This window comes from Rhinolophus hipposideros, assembly GCF_964194185.1.
Source record: "Rhinolophus hipposideros genome assembly, chromosome: 19".
NCBI classification, from domain to species: domain Eukaryota; kingdom Metazoa; phylum Chordata; class Mammalia; order Chiroptera; family Rhinolophidae; genus Rhinolophus; species Rhinolophus hipposideros.
The window spans coordinates 35,725,136-35,745,568 of NC_138065.1; the positions used below are offsets into that span (position 1 = coordinate 35,725,136).

A 20,433-nucleotide genomic window follows, 5' to 3' on the forward strand; every position below is an offset into this window, starting at 1 on the left:
GTATTTAGTGCAGCACTGTCTAACAGAATTTTCTGCATGGAAATGCACTATATCTGAGCGCTATCCAATATGCTAACTACTAGTCACACCGAGCCTGTGAAATGTGCTGGTGTAACTAGGGAACTAATGTTTTAAAATATTATTTAGTGTTTTTTTAATTCAAGTTTATTGGGGTGACAATTGTTAGTAAAGTTATATAGGTTTCAGGTGTACAATTCTGTAATGCATCATCTATATATCACACTGTGTGTTCACCACCCGGAGTCAGTTCTCTTTCCATCACCATATATTTGATCCCCTTTACCCTTAATTAACTTAAAATTAAATAGCCACATATGATTAGTGGCTCTCACATTGGACAGTGAAGATTCAGAGACATTTCTCATGACCTCTTTCTTAAACATCTTCCCTTTTCCAGGTCAACAGCCCTGTTTCTTTAAGTTTCTCAAACAAAATGGCTCCAGAACCTTCTCCATATTAGTCAGTGCTCTCTGGATATGTCCTGATTTGCCAAATTCTGACAATGTACTAAAACAGAGAACTCCTGGTGAAGTCTACCCAAAAAGATGATGGCCTCTTAACTGGTCCTGCTCAGATATCTGATAATCCTCTCCTTCAACCTAACCTAGCCAGTAAATCTTTGGCATATCCTGGGCACCCAATAAATATTTGAAGCTCAAATGAATAATTCCAGGTATCTTGGTATAATTTGATGAGCCCATTTTCCCAATTCTTCAGTCTTCTCAGATTTTCCATTTTTTTCTTCCTCCATTATGATTTGTTTTGTTAGATTTGAGGATTGTTAGGCTCTTTAGAACATCAGATATTCCTATGTTAAAATTGTACAAAAACACATGAAAAACTCAAACATAAATATTTTTCAGGATAACCAGGATCATTTGGTCTCCCTTTAGGAGCAGACAACAAAAAATAACTTTCTTAAAAAAAAAAAAAGGTAATCATTATCTAGAGGAGAACAAAATTTCTAGGTAAGCACCTCACTTCAGAGATTACAAGAGACATGAGTCAGATAGAGAGAAAGTAAAATTCTCTACACTTCTCTAAGTAAAATTCTCTAGGCAGAGAACCCTTTCTTACTCACTCAGCCCTGGTAGCCACCTCAGAAGGGGGTGGAGGTATCATTCGATTCACTGAAATGTCTTATATGTTATACAGTAAATCAAACAGCAAATTATAGTTGCTATATTCTTGTAGACAAATCACTAAATAGGTGTTGCATTTCTCAAAAAAAATATGTATAAGTTGAATTTGAGGACTCTAAATCATTTTAGGGATATTTTACCCTCTTGGCAGATTGTTCTTTAAAGAGCCAATAGATCCCTAAACATTGTAGCTTTAAGTTTCCATTCTTATTCTAGATTGTTAATGATCTGTAAACAATCCCTGGGAAGCACTAAGCAAGAGCCATTTTCAGGAATTTGGGTAAATATACTTACTTGCAAAGACCCTTTTCAAGGTGAATAACCACATTTGACAGAGCTGAGAATTACTGAATATGTTGTGATGATAATTCAGATTTCTTAAAGTGTGGCACAACCTCAGAATTATTTTACTGGACAGAAAGAATTCATTACAAAGCCACTTTGCATGGCTGACAGACAGCTCTTGCCCCAGCGCTTGGTAAGCTTCTGTACATGAGTGGTAAAGCCTTCTAAAAATAGAAAGGGAGAAATGAGCTGACTATCGTTAGCAGAATGCCTGAAAGTCTATACCCATAGAATGACTTGTTTCTTCTAAAAAGTAATCCTTTACCAAATTTTATTGTGTCAACAATTGTGCAGTTGTTTTTGTGTGCGTCCAAGAAAGATAAATGAGTACGTTTTCACATGTAGGAACAAACAATCTGAGGTCTCTTTGATTTCCCTAAGCCTTTTAGTAATCTTGAAAAATCTTTAGGCCCAGAATTGAGCCTCTTATTCTGTAAGGCCAAGTATTCATTTTAACGTGCTAGGCAAAGACACAAAGGCCATTAAATATATTCACATGTGGCAGAACTCCATGAGGTATAATTAAATTTTAACCAGAACAATAAACTATGTGAATTCAAGGGAAACATTACCTTCTTAACACTTACCCTTTCAAAGACATCTTTTATCTAAACAATGATTATTTCTCATTTAGGGTCTTTGTAGGTATTTACTGCTAGGTGCAAGAATGTCCTCCAGTCAATCCTGGGTAATGGTATATAACAACCTGGGAAGGAAGAAGGGGGCAGAAAAGGAGCCAAATGCCCCTCTTCTTAAAAGACACCAAGGCCCAAAAAGTGATGGAGTATTTCAGACCATAAAAGCAAAACCACCACGTGCTTGTGAAAAACTGCATGTAATAATAGTTTGAAACTTAAGAGAAACTGGATCAAAGTGAATAGTTCGGGGGGGGGGGGGTGGTGGTGATGGTCTTAATAAGTGTCTTTTGCAATCCTTTTATTTGGAAGTGGGGATGGAATGGAGAACAGGACAACTGGACAAGGCTTCAGGCCCCTAAAACTCTGGCTTCAATAAGAATAGCTCCTTGTAAAAATCAAATTTCTATATTGGCTTCTGTGTAGGCTTTTGTATTTAATACAATAAAGACATTTTGCAAGCCCCTTAGTTAAATGGCCACTCCCCCACAGAATTTATAGGGAAAAGAGCAAGGTTTCACTTGTAGAAACCTTGTAGAAAACCATGTAGAGAGTAGGTTTGTACTTAGAGACGTAGGTAATAAAACCAGCAGATGCTATTGCTAGCTCTAATTATTTGAGTTGAAGTCTAATTGATTTTTAAGAGATGGCACAGAAGTTGTGTAACATTACTGAGAATAAACAGTTAGACTGCCAGGAAATTACCTGAAGTCCCAGAAGAATATTAATGCACTTTGGCAGAGTCCAAGTGGAGTCATACAAGATTCTCATCTGTCAACACCCCTCAATTTATTGCCGAGCAAACGAATTCCCCTCCTTCATCCTTCCTTTCCAACAACCCCTGCTTCCTAGTACTTCTCAAAAAGGACTCTAGACTACAGCCATGGTAAACTGATAGCATCCCCATTAGGAAATTGAAAAACATGTACCAGGCACAGAGCTTGTGCAGCAACAACAAAGCTAAAAAGGGACAGTGAATGAAATGCCCTGGAGGAGCTGAGGTCTAATAGGAGAGACAGGTACGTGAATTGCAGTACTGAAGGACAAAGGTAGACAAATGCTCTAAAGACAAAGGATGAAGGTTCAGTGGCAGCAGGGACAGCCAGGCAGACATGCTGGCTGCTGAAGGCACCAGATAAATCAATTAAAACTGTCCTGGGGAGGCAGGAGAAGCCTGACTCACGGCCTCTGCCTAAGGTCAGGACCTTACCTAGACAATTCTAATAGCCTCCTAAATGGGTCTCCCTGCCTCCAACCCTACTTCATCTATTCTAGCCCATTCTCCAACACACTTGCTTAAAATTCAATGACTCCCATCTAACTGTAGAAGGCAACAGTGTGCCCCACAGCTTACACTGCTCTTCATGAGCTAAGTCCTGTCCATCTCTCCGGCTCCTTTTCTTCTAAACCCAAAGTCACCAGAAACTCTTGGTGGTCCCCAAATGCTCTGTGCTCTCAAATATATCTGGGCCTTTGCACAAGGTGTTTCTTTTGTCTAGGCCATCATCTTTGTCTCAATCTGGCTAATTCCTGTTCATTCCTGGAGGGTCAGTTCCTCTACAAAGCTTTTCTGGACAATCCCTGGGCTGGGAGAGCCCCCCGTCTCCAGAGTTCCCAGCACACCCTTTCCTTAGTTCTGTTGGACCATTTTCCACACCGCTTGCATTTGTCACTATGGTTTTATCAGTAGTACTCCCCAAATTTAGACTGTGAATATCTTAAACATAGGAAGTTCATTATCTTTGTATCACCAAAGGTCATCCCAGCACCTGGTGCATAATTAGGACTCAATGAATGGTTTGAGTTCAATAAAATATTGACCTAGAGGTCCATGACATAGGAAGGAAAAATCAGCAGAAGGAAAATGGAAATATGTTAAACTTTTTTCTGTCCGTGCTGGCTGGGAACCAGAATCGAGTCACTTAATTGCTCTGAAACTCAGTATTTTCACTTAACACAGATGGTTAAGAGGGTACACAGGGTTGTGGGAAGGAAGTACAAAAACCTGGGAATTACTCATACCTAGAGTTGAATCCTTTAGCTTGGCACTTACTGGCTGTGTGATTTAGGGAAAGTCACTTAGCCCCTTGATGCCTCAGTTTCCATATCTGAAAATGGGGATAATAAGAGTATGTATCTGATAGAGGTATTAAGAGGATTAAATGAGGCCGGAAAGCATTTAGAACAGTGTCTGTCACATAGTCAGCAATTAATAAACACCAGATATTGTGATAGTTGTTATTACTTAGTGAAAATGCTTTGTAAAGAGTTAAACAAATGCCTATTATCTTAAAAATAAAATAGCATTTTCATGAAGTCTTTCCAAGTGTAGAGTAAGGAAAGTTCTCTGAGGGCTACAAGGCAGAATGACCTTGAATCAAACTGAATTTCAGTTTGAAAGTGATATTCTACTCAATTTCATTCAGCAATATTCTGCAGGTCTTTTAAAACTCAGAAAATAGACTTTAAAGAAAAAATCTTGTGTTCATAGTGGAAGGAATTGCCTTATCACTCTTAGGCTAGATTCTAGCTTCTCTTGCACAAATAAAGCATCTCTTGACTGCCTAAAGGGAGGAATCTAGCAGGAATAAGGAAATGGATCCAGGACCAATGAGCAAGCTAACCAGCACTGGGAGTGTGGTGTGTGTGTGTGGGGTGTGTGTGTGTGTGTGTGGTATGTGTGTATGTGTGGTGTGTGTGGTGTGTGTGTGGTGTGTGGTGTGTGTGGTGTGTGTGTATGGTGTGTGTGTGTATGTGTGTGCTCCGATGATTTTCCAAAAGGTTTCTCCATGAAAAATCTGATCACACATTTCTTTTCCTCAGACTGTGACAACGTGAATCACAGAATAGATGTCTGTCATCCATAGCACTGACTGCCCTGGGACACTTTCCTTTCTGTGAAGGTAATGTGCAAACCTTAGATAATGGCTCTGGAGTTCGTTTTCTTTCAAAAAGAAGCCCAGATCTGAAAAAAAAAAACCAAAAACACAGCTGCTGTTCTCCTGAATGTTCCCAGTCTTTGGAAGGGTTCCATGAAACACCAGGGAAAGAAAATACATCATAACGGGGAGGGTGGGATGGGGGAAGAACACAACACGAAAAAAAACAAAACATGAAAAGCAGAACTAACACTGACAGGGGCTCCTTCTCAAGGTTACTGCACACAGACCTGGGGCAAGGCATGGGTGGGGCGGTTAGGTGTGGTGAGGGTCCGCCTGCATCCCACCAGGAAAGGACAAAATGGAAATGATAACTTCACACCAGGCGGGCCTGGGATGAGACACCTGTAAGAACTTGATTTTAGCATTTTGCAAAGTAGGGTTGCAGATGCAAGTTTGGAGTCTTCTTTAGGGATATTAAAGAGAAAGTTAAAGTGTTTTCAAGGGATGGTCTAAAGTCCAGGGGATGGTCTGGGTCAGTATTCAAAGTCTTCTGTGGAGGTATCATTTCAGACACAACAGGCCCCATGGGTCTCCCTGCTACAGCTGCCTCCCTGCTACTGTTTAAATAACAAAACTCAAGTAAGTCACAAGTTCACGAAAACCCGCAGGAGGAATGTCACCACGGTTTACAACACTGGTAAGCACACTTCTCTGGATGAGGTTAAATGTATGGTGGACTGTTACCTTTTCCCCCACAAATGGACAGCAGACCAGCTGTTCTGCAAATGTGGGCCAGTAAACAGAAAGGTGATCGTGCCAAACAGAGCAGTCGCTTCTGCAAAAATCTGTCCCTGCTACTTAAAAACCAATTCAAAACCTGAGCTCCTGACATGGTCAGTCATGACTGTCACACATGGGACTGTTTCCTGTTAAATACCCTCTAAGTATTAAAGAGGTTCCTTAGCTTCTGCCTCACCCTCCTCCCAGCTACTCCCATCTCATATAGTGAATTGCACCTATACCTGTCCTCTTCTAAAGGGGGCGCTGGTGGTTCAGCATCATATCAGCACCATAACAGACCAGCCTCCAAGGCCCGCGGCAAGACCAAGAGACAGGCACTCTCAGTGAGCTCCTTGCAGCCCTAAGCTTCTGTACCGTGAAGAGAGCCACCCGGGAATGGGAGATTTATTTTACTCCCTGCACAGTCAAGGCTGACTTTTAGAATACGAGTCAGGCTAAAAAAAAAATAATAATTAATTTTGAGGTGGTAACTGTGACTCGTCTATATAGTTAGATTAAATGTAGATGTTCTTCAGGTCACTTAAGAAATATACCTGTTTTTCTCTGCCACCACTGTGACAACTTAACCAACCTTCTTGGACTTGGGGAAATAAGAAATATACCTGTTTTTCTCTCCACCCACTGTGACAACTTAACCAACCTTCTTAGACTTGGGGAAATAGGGCCATGAGGATCCAGAATCTTGAACCGATGTTGGAATAATAGCTGCTAACATGTTGTACCCCAAAGCTTCTACAGTCTCTTCTCTGACTTCAATATGGGGGAAACTCCCCTGACCGGCTTTTCCTGTGTATATATCATGGGGCTGTCCTTTTTTCCTAAGAAACAATGAATCTACAAGGGCAAGTGGCCCTAGTGGGTTGTAAATACTACTGGAATATAAGCACCATGCTGTGGAACCAGGGGGGGGGGACACAGGGACTTGAGGTCTTCAAACCCCCATGCACTCTCTGGTGCGGGTTAAGAAATACACGAAGGATGACAGGATGTGAGAGAAGCCTGAAACCTGACAAACAGGTTTTTAATTGGATACAACATGAGCTCCTTTAACAAACGTCTCCAAAGAAATACCCCATTAAGTGCTATAATTCCATTTACTGCAGGCTGACTATGGACACTGCCCCCCATGCATCAACCTAACATACTTGGAAACTTGGCTTTGTCCCCACCAGCTCTTGACTTTCCATTTGCTCTGGTATCCAAAAATAGCACGAGGCCACAAGCACACACTGCTTTCTCCCCTACCATGGGAAAGCTCACCTACAGGACACATAAGGCCTTAATTATCTTGATAAGACACTAAATTATTCCTTGGATATAATTACACTCCACAGCACTCCACCTTAATATAACCCCAAATATAAAAAGTGTTCTCTAAAAACATCAAACTTGTCATTTAGAGACACAAAGAGGATTTTTCCAGCTTGGCAGATGGACAAAAAGCACAGATGGCGAGAGACTGAGCTAACAAATGGACATGACGAAAACTACCTTTATACACTGGCCAGAGGTACAATGCTTTAATGAGGTGATGATCCGAGGGTGGTGGGGGAAATGCAAATTCAACTAACATTTACTGAGTGGCTACTAGGTGTTGGGCACAGAGCCAGCTCCGTTAATCATGACATTTATTATTCTTACCACCCCTGTGATGTTACTATTTTTGGATTTCATGTGAGAAAATAGCTGGAGTTTAAGTAGCACCGGCTGAAAATTCCTCAATGATGAGGCTGATAACCTTGATAAACGGCAAGAACTCTAGGCAGCTGTTGTTTCCCAGCTGGGGGGTGGGGGCTCCACTACCCACGTTCCCTCATTCATTGTGTGTATTAACAAGACAATAAGCCGGACTTGTGAAGAAAGTAGTTTTTCCTGGAGAATGCCATTAAATGAAATAAATAAAGAATGTGCCTGTAAAATATTGAAAATCACCCAACGTGGATCCATCACCAGACCTGCAGAAGACAGGGAGAGCTCTCTTAGAGGAAGTGAGAAAAGGGGATGATAGGACAGAGCATCAACTGTCTGATACATAGCTCTGCTTCTTGTCAGGTTGAATTCACGTGCTTTCGAGAACTATGGGAGTGGCAGTTCTAGACCACTAGACCCTGACAGACCATTCATGGTGCTAACAGTACTCGGTGCTCCATGGTGCTAAACAACTGCCTTCAGAAAATGGATCCCGTGGAACATCCAGTTGTAAAATTTATTAAGAAACCAACCAATAACAGGCTTACCTCTATAGAAGGTGGAAGGACCAAGCCGATCCTGACAAATATTTACACTTCCCTATTCTTGATGAAAACTGATCTTTCCATTCTCTAACTTTACTCTGGTGTCTGTTATCAGCTAGTCTTTGGCTTGGAATTCTTTGGTCTCTGAAATCAAATCTCCCAGCACATGACATAATGAAGATGAATTGGCATCAAGTGGACATTACTGGATCCCTAAGTGTTCTTATATCTTGACCCACTCTAAGGTAGGCTTGGAGACGCCAAGCCTAATTAAAAATAACCAAATGATAGAGAGTCACAGGATCAAGTTCATTCAATGCATGTTTGTATATGTGAGTGCACATGTGGGGACAAAACCCCAAAAAACAGTTTCCAGGCTCTCGGCCTCACATAGAAAGGTGCTGGCTCGGGTAGTAAATGGCCATCAACTGTGATCAGATGCCAGCAGCTGTGGCTAGTTGGCCGTCAGCTGTAACCCGTAGGCCATTGATCACTAATATAACGGCTGTGGCTATGCTAGCAGGAAGGAATGGGGGCTAGCAAGAAGATGGTGGCTGGCAAGCGCGGACTGCTATTAGGCAGATTATGTAGATCTTGCTCCCTGTGTCTCCAGCCCAGACGCCAGCGAGAATATATTGGTTTGACTCCCCTACTTATGGCTCCATGGGTGTTCCTTTTTGGCCTTACCGTGTCCTGCGTTCTTATGTGGGGAGTGGGAGCAGAGACCCCACCGGCCATCCCGCATGACAAATGGCGCAGCGAGCAGGGTCCCCCGCGTGACACATGGCGTAGTCGGCAGGATACGGTGCCGGCCAAAGCTTTCCGAAGGGCAGTGGAGCAGTTTGTGCGTATGAAAGCTCAGTCTGAGGAAGACCAGGAGGAGCAGCTGCCGGAGAGCTCGATCCCCGTGGAGGGGTGGAAAGATGTGGATGGTTCCCCAACCAGCAGAGGCCGGAGAAAGCGGAGATTGTTGCTGCCCTGTGGGCTGGGAACTGCTTGCTGAGGCAGCCCGGATGCAGGACTTTTAGTCCCAGGAGGAAACGCTTGCTGAGTCCTCCGTGGGAGATGAGGGTGAGGTCAGGGTCATCCCTCACCCTCAGGACAGCCCTGGCGAATGACTATGGACTATGGGGAATTGCCTTCCATCCCTAATTTAATGGACGCTTGACTGTTTGGGAACATACCACCATGTAGTGGGACTGGTTTGATGTTTGCTTTTGTGTCTTGACTGGCCGCCATTGATAATATGTAAGCACCTTGATGTGAGCCGCTGTTGTTCCAGCACAGTACCCCGAGAGGCACAGAGAGAGAGTGGCAGTGCCCTGAGAGCCCTGGCTGAGTCCAGGAAGTCTGGCTGTGCCCAGAGAGAGTGGCAGTGCCCTGAGAGGCCCTGGCTGTGTCCAGGAAGTCTGGCTGTGTCCAGAGAGAGTGGCAGTGCCCTGAGAAACTCTGGCTGTGCCCGGGGAGACAGGTGGTACCCTAAGAAGCCCAGGAAGTCTGGCTGTGCCCAGAAGTACTGTGGTGGTCCCCTGAGAAAACCTGGCTGTGCCCGGGGAGACAGGTGGTACCCTAAGAAGCCCAGGAAGTCTGGCTGTGCCCAGAAGTACTGTGGTGGTCCCCTGAGAAAACCTGGCTGTGCCCGGGGAGACAGGTGGTACCCTAAGAAGCCCAGGATGTCTGGCTGTGCCCAGAAGTACTGGTGGTGCCCTGAGAAACCCTGGCTGTACTCAGAGAGCCTGGCTGTGTCCAGGATATTGCATTCACCTCCAGGCTCCTTGCACAGGGCCCCTCGCAGAAGACGCTTGTCGCGTAGATTGTGAGGCGAGACCCTGTAGGGGTGGAGTGTGGGGACAAAACCCCAAAAAACAGTTTCCAGGCTCTCGGCCTCACATAGAAAGGTGCTGGCTCGGGTAGTAAATGGCCATCAACTGTGATCAGATGCCAGCAGCTGTGGCTAGTTGGCCGTCAGCTGTAACCCGTAGGCCATTGACCACTAATATAACGGCTGTGGCTATGCTAGCAGGAAGGAATGGGGGCTAGCAAGAAGATGGTGGCTGGCAAGCGCGGACTGCTATTAGGCAGATTATGTAGATCTTGCTCCCTGTGTCTCCAGCCCAGACGCCAGCGAGAATATATTGGTTTGACTCCCCTACTTATGGCTCCATGGGTGTTCCTTTTTGGCCTTACCGTGTCCTGCGTTCTTATGTGGGGAGTGGGAGCAGAGACCCCACCGGCCATCCCGCATGACAAATGGCGCAGCGAGCAGGGTCCCCTGCACGACAGCACAGCATAAATATTCACATTTGCCATCAGGGATGAAAGGCAACCGTTTACTATTTGTAGTCACATTTTGTTTTAAGAGCACATTTACCACAGTGTCACCTATTTCATCTCCTTTGAAAGCATAGACAAAGGAAGGAGACCACTTGCTTCCTGTCTCATCCTCACAGCCCTGCTTCAGAATGGGTCAGCTGCCTTGTCCAGGCGAATAGCAATTGACTCTGTGTGAGTACAAAATAATGAGTTGGTAGTTCAGTATGGCTTATTGTCAGTATATCACCCAGAAAATTGTTTTCCCAACACGTGATCATTTAGCAATGAGATAAAATGGTAAACCCATTTTCATCATTCTCTTTCAGCAGCATCAGATGTCTTTAGGGATATCCAGCAAGCCAAGTTGCAATTCCTTTTTTGCTTCAGCTTGCTTTTTGGTAAAAACAAGGGAAAAAACACTTTGGTGGTAATATAAGATAATGTCTGTAAACGGTCCTAACTCCGTGCCTGGCATCAGATTGGCATTGAAATATGTTTCTTCCTTTCTTCCTCTCTTACCTTGCTAATTATTGTTTTATTTATTTTGCTAATTCAGGAAAATGAATAGGAATGGGAAGACTTGCAAGTCATTTGTGTGGGCTACCAAATTTAGGCATTTGTCCTACATGGAAGACAAGTTTAGAAGCCACTGGAGTTACCATCGTGGATTTTCCAAGCTATGTCCCTACCTATCTGATACAATTCAACAAAGATTTATAATCACTTATGATATGTCAGAACTGTGCTGGGCATATACGTATGAATGAGAGGGGAAAAAATGGACCCTGCCCCATGTGCTCACAAAACCACAGGGAAGCAGATTCCAGATGTACATTTGGAGGGATTCATTGGGGGAAATAATGAGTAAATGCCTACTCTCTAGGACATGGGTTTAATTAATATAATCAAAGCTTAATGAGACTAATTATAGCATGTAAATATTGCCAATTGACCCACAAATGTCTGATTTTCCCACGAATTTAAACATTATAGCCTTTTCCATTATTGAAGGAAGGCCAAGGCACTGTCAACAAGAAAGGAAAGTCAAAAGTTATGCCTGCCCCTCGAAATCTCCTTATGAGTTAGATACTAGATTTCAAAGCAAGGTGACAAAACCGCATCCCTCCAGTCTAAATGCCTTTCCTCCAGTTTCTAATAACACAAGTCCTCATTTCTGTTTGAGTTCTCACCAGAATTGCCCTTAATGCCCATACTTCTAGCATGTACCTCAAAACTCTTCCAGCCTCTACCCATTGCCCAGTTCCAAAACGACATCCACATGTTTAGACATGTCACAGCAGCACCCCATTTCTCAGTACCAAAATCTGAATTGATCAAGGTTCTCAAGAGAAATAGAACTAATAGGATGTGTGTATATGTATAGAAAGGGATTTATTGTAAGGGACCGGCTCACGCAGTCAATGAGGCTGAGAAGTTTCAAAACCTGCAGTCAGTAAGCTGGAGACCCAGAGTAGTTCCAGTCTGAGTTCAAAGGCCTGAGAACCAGGAAAGCTGATAGTATGAGTTCCAGTTTGAACACTGTCAGGTTTGAGACCCAAGAAGAGCCAATTTTTTGAGTTCCAGTTCAAAGGCAAGAAAAGATCAATGTCTCAGTACAACTGTGAAGCAGAGAGGAACTCCTTCCTAATCATAGGAAGGTCACCTTTTTGTTCTCTTCAGGACTTCAGCCGACTGATGAGGGCCACCCACATTGGAGAAGGCAATCTGCTTTACTCAGTCTACAGATTCAAAGGTTAATTTCATCCAAAAACACCTCCACAGATACACTCAGAATGATGTTTGCCAAATATCTAGGTGCCCAGTGGTCCCATCAGGTTGATACATAAAATTAACCATCACACACACTTTCATAAATTCCCTTATAAAACTGACATTCATAGCCTTCTATAAGCCCCACACATAGAGTTGTGTTTTCAGTGATTAAAATTAATCTTCATTTAGCCATCAGGACCATATTCTGTGCCCCACCTTATGGATAACGGCAGACATCTGTGAGATGGATGGCCAGGGTACAATTTGTGACCATGTGGCATTTTTCTCTTTGAGCATTTAACTAGGTCCTTAGGAAGCCCAAGCATGAAATTTTGGCTTCATAATAACATACTGTATTCTTACCAACTGGGCTCCCAAATTAATATTTTTTTCTACTTTATGATTCTTAGCTAAAATATTAATTCCTTAATTTCATGTGCTGCGCACAGTACTAGGTGTTACAAAGGTTACAATGACAAACAATTAAGAATCCCAAACCTTAAAGGACTTAGAATTTTAGCAAAGGAGAGAAATGCACACGACTCTAAGAGAAAACACAACTGTTTCCGTAGCATGTTAAAAGACAATGCAAGATTACTTCCAGATGGGAGGACACAAACAGCTTCTTTAAAGAAGTGGGTATTGGAACCTGGTCTTATATACATACATACATACATATGAGTGTGCATATTATGTACACATAGAAAAATATACATATACTTTACAAAATCCTATAAACATTCTATGACGTGGATATAATTCAGCTAGAATTAAAAATAATCGGATATTTGCCCAAAGCTGAGTATCTCCATTTAGGTGGAGAATTTCTATGAGGAATCATTCAGATCACCATTGCATCTCCCTGGGGGATTTGAACTACACTACAGTTTGTCAAACCGTGGCTTTACGCCATGAGTCCTTTGATCAAGCAACATGTTAGATAGAAGTTCAATGTGTAAAACAAATAAAAAGGGCTGCTTAATGCGAGGGGAGGAAACTCCATTGGCCCCGTACCTCCCTCCCACCTGCCAAGGACACTTGGGCTCCACAGAGCCCAGGGCGGAAAGCCCTTGAGATGATCGCGAAGTCCCTTCCTGCTTCACTATCTATGATTCCTCCACTGTCTATGATTCAAGTTTAAGTCTATATGCAGCACCTGGTCCCCACAGCAGCACCGCATGGTCTGGGAGGGACAGCATGTTGGGTGGGACTTGGCGTCTTCCCTGCAGTTGATGAAGGAAGCTGAGTACACACGAGAAGAAGGAAAGCAAAGCATCTATTTAAGGGCCCATCCCGAGAAGAAAGGCTTTCAGAAAAGGAAGAGTGGTCAAGGAAGACATCACCGAATAGGGGTTGGGAAAAATACAGATCAGCAGCAAGGGGATAAAGGCAAAAGTATTTGGATTAGTACTGAGTGTAGTTCCTAAGGACCAACTGCAAAATCCAAAGGGGCCCCCAGCGCTGGCAGACATATTACCCTTGCTACGGCTCTGCTGGCTCATCCATGGCAAAGCGGGGACTCCTGGGGCACTTGGGGGCACCACCTCAGGCCCAACAGCAAGCTAAGAGGCAGAACACTGCCATTCCCAAATCAGTGACTTACAAGGAGTTAAAACCACAGTAACAGACTTTCATGGGAGGAAAGGGAGAAAGGCTTTGCTGGTCAGTGTCCAGGGACAGAGCAAAAGCCCACTTTCTAGACCCTCTTCCAAATGTCTCTTCCATCTTTTTAGAGACTACTGGCCTCCAATAGCTACATCCAACATCTCTTCTTTCATGCACAAAGAGGTCATTTCAGACCCAGCAAGAGAGAGGCAGCTCTCTGCCTTCTAATGCCTACAAAACTGACCTCCTTACTCACCCAAAGGGCTGTCCAAAGCCATGTGCTGTCTGTTCTGGGACACAGAAAGGAGCCAACCCAGCCCTCTGTCTGGTCACAGTGCCGCCAGCGTTTGGACAGTGGTGACTTGCGCCCAAGGAGCTCCAGTTCATTGAGAGGTGCTCCAGCCTTGGCCCCCAATCTGTTCTCAGCCTGATGTGCCCAGGTGCCTCGTTTGGGACTTTCTCTAATCCTGAGCTAACCTATAACAGCTAAAAGCATGTGTTTCTATCGCCCAACAATGAGGCAAAAGAGTTTTGTTCTCTAAATAAAAGTCACACAGCATTATAGAGGGAAGTGAGCACTGGATTTGAGAGTCAGGAACTAGAGTCCAGCTCAGTCGGTGACTTTAAGAAGTCCTACGACCTCTTTGACCTTCAGTGGCATCCACTGAGGCTCATAACACTTATTCCAAAATCAGTAAATCTTATTGTGTCCCTGCCCACTATGTGCCAGGAATCATGCTAACAGCTAAGGATATTCTGGGGAACAAATCAGACTTGGCCTTCGCCCTCACACAGACGAATGAAACTACATCAGTGAACAAACCAACGTGTAATTACAGATTGGAAGTGTTCAGAAAGATTGGAAAACACTGTGTTTGGAAAGAAAGCAAGATGGGGTTGGGGTGGGCTTCCTCCAGCTGAAGAGTAAAGAAAGTATCTCTAAGAGAAGGCATGTATGAGGCATGAGGAAAAGCCAGCTGGGAAACAGTGGAGAGGAAGGGGGACTCCAGGCCAAAGGAATGTCCCTGGCAAAGATCCAGAGGGAAGGCAGGGCTTGGCATGTTCCAGAACTCTCAGAGCTCAGGTGTTTGGAGCTGGAAGCTTGGGGAGCAAGGGGATACTGTGAGACAGAAGGCTGGAGAGGTGGCTGGCCACAGGAGGTGACTCCTGGAAAGCCCCAGCCTTGTGCTGAGCACGTAGCAGTTCCTGCATTAATATGGGATCCACAGTGCTTTGCTTAGTCGATAGGGTACATTTCAATTTCTAATCTAAGTGATTTCTAAGAACCCTTCTACTTCAGTGATTCTGGTCCACAAATTGCCGAGGAAAAATACCTAAAGGAGTTCCTTGCCCTCTGTAGACCACAAAATTAACAGAACCCATGTAGAAGGGGAAGCCACTGTCCCACCTACCGAAAGTAAGGGTGCACCACAGAAATTCTGTTTAGGCAAACATGCTTGGCCCAAGGGAATCCATAAATGCTCCTACAGCTACGAACGTTCTGCGAGGTTAAAATCATTTCATGGTTTCCTTTCTTTCATGAGCAAACACTAGCCTCACACATCAAAAAAAAAAAAAAAGTAGAATTTCTTAGGTATCCCATTTTAAAAAGACCCATACAGTCAAAGGCAATTTAGAACATTCTAGACACAACTATGCCATTTGCTCATGCTCAGAAGAATTAGGGTTCACAACCACATTGTATCTGAGTGACGTGTCCTGTGTTGGAACCCATGCATTCTATTCTTTCTCTAGTTCCCACATTTCCATTACGTGATGGCTCTTCTAGAGGCAATTAAGCATGCATGTAGGGCCCTGAAAAAGCTGGCTTAAAACCCACTGACATGTTCATTTTGCCAGAGTAATGTTTGCCAGTTGAGATAAAAAAAAGCAAAGTTTGGAGTGAGAAAGAGCTAGATCCAACCCCCAACTCTGCCACTTACTAGCCACATAAACTTTTATTCCTTTCTGAGTCTCAGTTTCCTTTTCTGTCAAACAGAGATAACACCTAGCTGACAGGGCCTTTTGGCTTAAAAGAGATTACATCTAAAGGCCCAAGTCTCCTACTCAGAGCATAATAAGCACAAAATAACAAAAAGCCAGAGTTAGCAGGTGTCCCAAGTTTGAGATGTGTCCCCTTGGTGGCAGTACTGCTCCCCAGAGACATGGTCAGTGAGAAAGATGGCAAAGAGAGAGAGTTAGAAATCACCCTGAGACCAACCCCACTGAGCTCAGCAGTGTAAAAACCCCTCAGTGGGCCTCAAATCCCCCAGGGGATTCCAGCCTACTGGAGAAAAAAGAGGAACAAGGGCTGCTGCCCTGGCAAGGGCACTATCACTTCCCCAGGGACCAGGGAACCCCACAGAACCCAGCCTCCACCTGATTGGGTAGAACTAGCGAGAGAAGCATTTACCTTTAAAAGCTTAAAAAGCTACGACTGCCCCTAGCCCCGAGTCAGAGAAACACAGTTTGGGGGAGATTTCTCATGTTTTTCTGCCACCCTGGCTCACATCATCTTTGGAAGATGGATCCATAGTTTGTTATCCTGTCTCTCTGATCAATACCCTTGTCTAAATTCTGCCTACAGACCCAAACCATCCTGGTTAAAGCTGGCCCAATTCTCTTTTGTTTCTTGTGAGTTTTCCGTCTAGCATTTCAATTCTTTTTCTAGAAGACAGATGAGTCTGAATCAGGTAGCATTTTAATATCCCCAGCAATAGAAGGGCTTATCTAGTTAAAAAAAAAAAGACCAAAGTCCTATCTCTTGTTATATGTCATGGATATTCTCAATAAATCTTACTGTATAGATAAAATAACCAACATCAAAAATCATGTTATTCAAGAAACATGCTGCCTCTCATTTACATGATTCTAGGTTAATAAGGAAAAATTCAGCAAATGACCGATTATCAGGAAAAAAGAGGCTTTATCTTTGGAATCCATACATTAACTTAAAATCCACAAACCTTACTTTATACAATACAATGGATTCCTCCTTCCAATATCAATTTATTCTCAAATCATAACAAGAAAGGTTTTTTGTTTGTATTTTACTTCATTTCACAGAAAAACATAATAGAAGGAAGAGCCCTTCAATTCACAAAGGAGGAAATCAAGGCTCAGAGAACAACTTGCCTCAGATCATTCATCTTGTCCAAGAGGAGGGAAGAATGATCAGTACCAGATTCCAGCATGATCAAAACCGAGGAAAAGTAAAGGGCCATGGACAATCCACAATGTCCCCAAACCAGGATCTCTAGGGCAGACCTTTACCCACAATAGCTATGAGCAGAATGAAAAGGAATATGGCAGAGCTTATGTCTGGGCGGTCTGGAGGCCAGGCTGGCAACTGTTGGCTGTCCACCAGTCACAACCAGTGACAACTGAGTGCCTCATCCACCTGAGACCAGCCCATGAAGGTGCAAGTTAGATCTGGTATCAGCCTATACACATATGAGTACAGGGAATTGAGCAATTGCCCTCAGCCCTGGCTGTAGTATCATGCAGTATCACGTAGTATCCTAGGAGAGGAAGTGGTAACTCAGAAAATAAATTTTTAGCTGAAGTTACAAATGCCTGGGGCTCATCCTGCAGCCTACCCTTTGCAATTTCTTTCCCCTGAAAAGGTTCATTTCGACCTGACTGCATCTTGGATACAAATGTTTAGTGATTAAGGAGAAGGAAGGTAAAGGTACCAATGTGGGGAACTTCTGGAAATCTCCTCTCAAGAGCATCATCCGAAGCTTTGTCCACCTCAAAAGTGGTCCCCAGCCCAGGCCAGTAACATCAGCATCCATGGGCAAAGGCATCGTTGAGGGCCAGAGGAAGGAACCACAGTAAGGAGTAGAAATTCCAGCAAGGTGACCAAGACTTCCGACTCTCTTACACAATGTTTTAAACAAAGATTTTAAAAGAAAAAGATATGAACCCATGCTTTCTCAAACCTCTCATTATCCACTGTAAGCTTGTAAGCTTGATTTTCCTTCCAGAATAATACCTCCCCTGTCGAGGCCAATGGCTCCACCAAAGGTGTCAGCACTGCAGCCATGGCTGTAGGTAGCACCTGGGGAGAAGAGGGAAGGAAGTCCAAGCTCTAGATGTCTGTCGATTTTTAAGGATGTGACTTTGACGATATTCTTCCAATTTGTGCTGGGAACTAAACATAAGACATAGAGCAGTGTCAAGAATACTGTTTGGTCAGAGAGCTGGAAACTGCTCCAGTAGCACCATGGACAGCAACTCTGTCTCAGTAAGCCTCCCGGGATATTCAGCCTTCCCTGCCTTCCCCACCTACCTGCTGTTTTTCTATAATAGAGCTTCAGTATTCAGCTGGGAATGCTGGTGATGCTTTCACACGTGTCTAGGGGGATGGGCTCTGCTGTAATCTACTTCCCTTCCTTAGTACTTTTCCCTCAGCGATCCATTCCATCTGTAGTCGGATAGCTCATTTCTTTTCAAAGAATATTATCACAAGCTTTTTTAAAAATCAGGCAATTAGCTTACTCTTAATCTACCATGCCATTTGGCTGGCAGGTAATCTCATGCCCCAGGCAATGGGGCTGATATTCTGGAGTCATCTTTGCCTCTTCTACATGTCACTTCACCCTCATCATCAAGACCCTTCCACATGTTCCTTCTTACTGAACGTTGAGTTCTCAACTGAGCTAGTTACAGAGCAAGATTCCAAACTTTTTGGGCAGCTGCCCTCTAAAAGCCCTATTTTCCATATATAGCCAGAGTCCAAATTGTTCATTGAACTAGTTCTTAGTACAAGTACCGACCACTCTTTAAAGAGACTTGCTGTGATGAATGTTTTGTTTTGTGTAACTTTCACAAACTAGAGCCTGGCTGGAGTAATCCCCACTCCTAGTCCTCCAAGAAAGCCAGAAACAACCCCTCAAAGGAATGAATGTCTGTTGCTCTTTTGTTCTTTGAATGGGTAGATTTCTGCTGCCCATCCTCCACCCTAGACCTGTTTTCCCACTGAGCTCTGGGGCAGCCTACCGGGGCAATGAGGTGATGAGAGAGCTGGGCAGGATGAAACACTGAAGCCACTGAACACAGATGGAGGCAAGGGGCTTTGCTTGGCCCTCTGCCTGCTTCCCTGGTTCTGTCAGCCACATGGACAAATCACCCACTTGAGCACATTCTCACTGTAGACTTCTAACTTCTCTCTGTTCAAGTTTTTGCAGTGTTCACCAGGCAGTCACCCCTCACCCAATCCACAGCTAGAACTTCCCACCAAGAGAAACTGACCCTTGGGATGGTACTTATGCAGGGGAGCACATCAGAATACTGAGTGGAGTTTTTTAAAAATATGCATACTCACGTCTCGTGTTCACTCTGGAGATGCTCACCCAGGAGGTCTTAAATCTAACCTTTGTAATAGCATCATAGACAATTTGGTGCACTCTCAGTTGACAAGCTCCAGCTTAGAGCCTATATGAGTTTGCTAGGGCCGCCATTACAAAGTACCATAGACGACCCAGTCTATGACTGAAACAGCAGACGTTTATTTCTTCACAGTTCTGGAGGTTAGAAGTCTGAGATCAAGAGGTTGGCAGGGTTGGGTTTTTTTCTGAGGCTTCTCTCCGTTGCTTATTGATGGATCAACCTATGTCTTCACATGGCTGTCCCTCTGCGTGACTCTGTCCTAATTTCCTCTTATTCTAAGAAAACCTATCATGTTAGATTAGGGCCCACACTAATGATCTCATTTTAACTTCAGCACCTCCTTAAAGAACCTATCTCCAAAATTTAGTCACATTCTGAGATAGTAGGGGTTAGAATTCAAAGTATGAATTTGGGCGGGGTACACAATTCAACCCATAACAGAGCCTTCCATTCAAAGTATGATCCCCAGGACAGGAGCAGAAATAGCACCTGGGAGCACTGAAGAAATGCAGAACCATAAGCTTCATGCCAAATCTACTGCACCGGAGTCTGCACATTACCAAGATCCCAAAGTGATCATATACACATGAACAGCTGAGAAACACTGGCTTAGAGCACATTTGGGTCAATAGGTTATACACCAATCACTGCATTTAATATTATTGATAATGCAAGGCTTTCCACCTGTGAAAAGAATTTCTTACATGTAGGAGAGAAAAGGGGACTAAATGAGGGGACTGTGGCCTTACCAGCATGCCAGAAATCACACCATGAAGGTGAATGCCTATTTTCTTTATGTGAGGCCAGACCTTTGGATGAAACCAAGTTGTACCACCCAGAAAAAGCCTAACACCAAGAAACTTTGCCTGGATATTTTCAATAGTTATAGAGACAGAATGGATGAGTGTTCCCTCATACTTTATTCTAAACAAACATCCATGAGCATCCACTTATGTGACGGGGACAGTGTTTGGAGTTGGACATACAAAGACAAATAGGACCCAGTGCCTAATGAAACACTCAGGGAACATGGAGCAAAGTCCTCATCTCAGCGTGGGGAGGCCACAGCTCACTGCTGATCGGCTGAACCTCAGAAACATACAACCTGATAGGAGTGTCCCCTTCCTCCACACAGGTTCCCTGAAGCCAAACAGGCTGTCTGGCAAGAAAACGAAATGCCAATTGGAATCTGCCCTGTCCTGAGTTGTGGGAGAAGAGACTTTCAGGGCCTGCGTGTTGAGTTAGGCAGTGAAGACTTATGCTGCAAGGTTCACAAAGGGAGCTGCCA

At 43.9% G+C, this 20,433-nt stretch overlaps 1 protein-coding gene and 1 pseudogene across 4 annotated transcripts in view; one reads left to right on the plus strand and one right to left on the minus strand.

Moving 5' to 3' along the window:
• KCNH1 (potassium voltage-gated channel subfamily H member 1) overlaps positions 1 to 20,433 on the minus strand; it is a 335,068-nt gene that overhangs the window by 133,805 nt on the left and 180,830 nt on the right. The gene's annotated exons all lie outside the window — the stretch shown is intronic.
• LOC308487230 overlaps positions 1 to 20,433 on the plus strand; it is a 36,407-nt pseudogene that overhangs the window by 7,597 nt on the left and 8,377 nt on the right. The window contains exon 2 of the transcript in view: positions 17,741 to 17,803. The product of the transcript in view is annotated as an uncharacterized misc_RNA (transcript). The remainder of the gene's footprint in view (positions 1 to 17,740; positions 17,804 to 20,433) is intronic.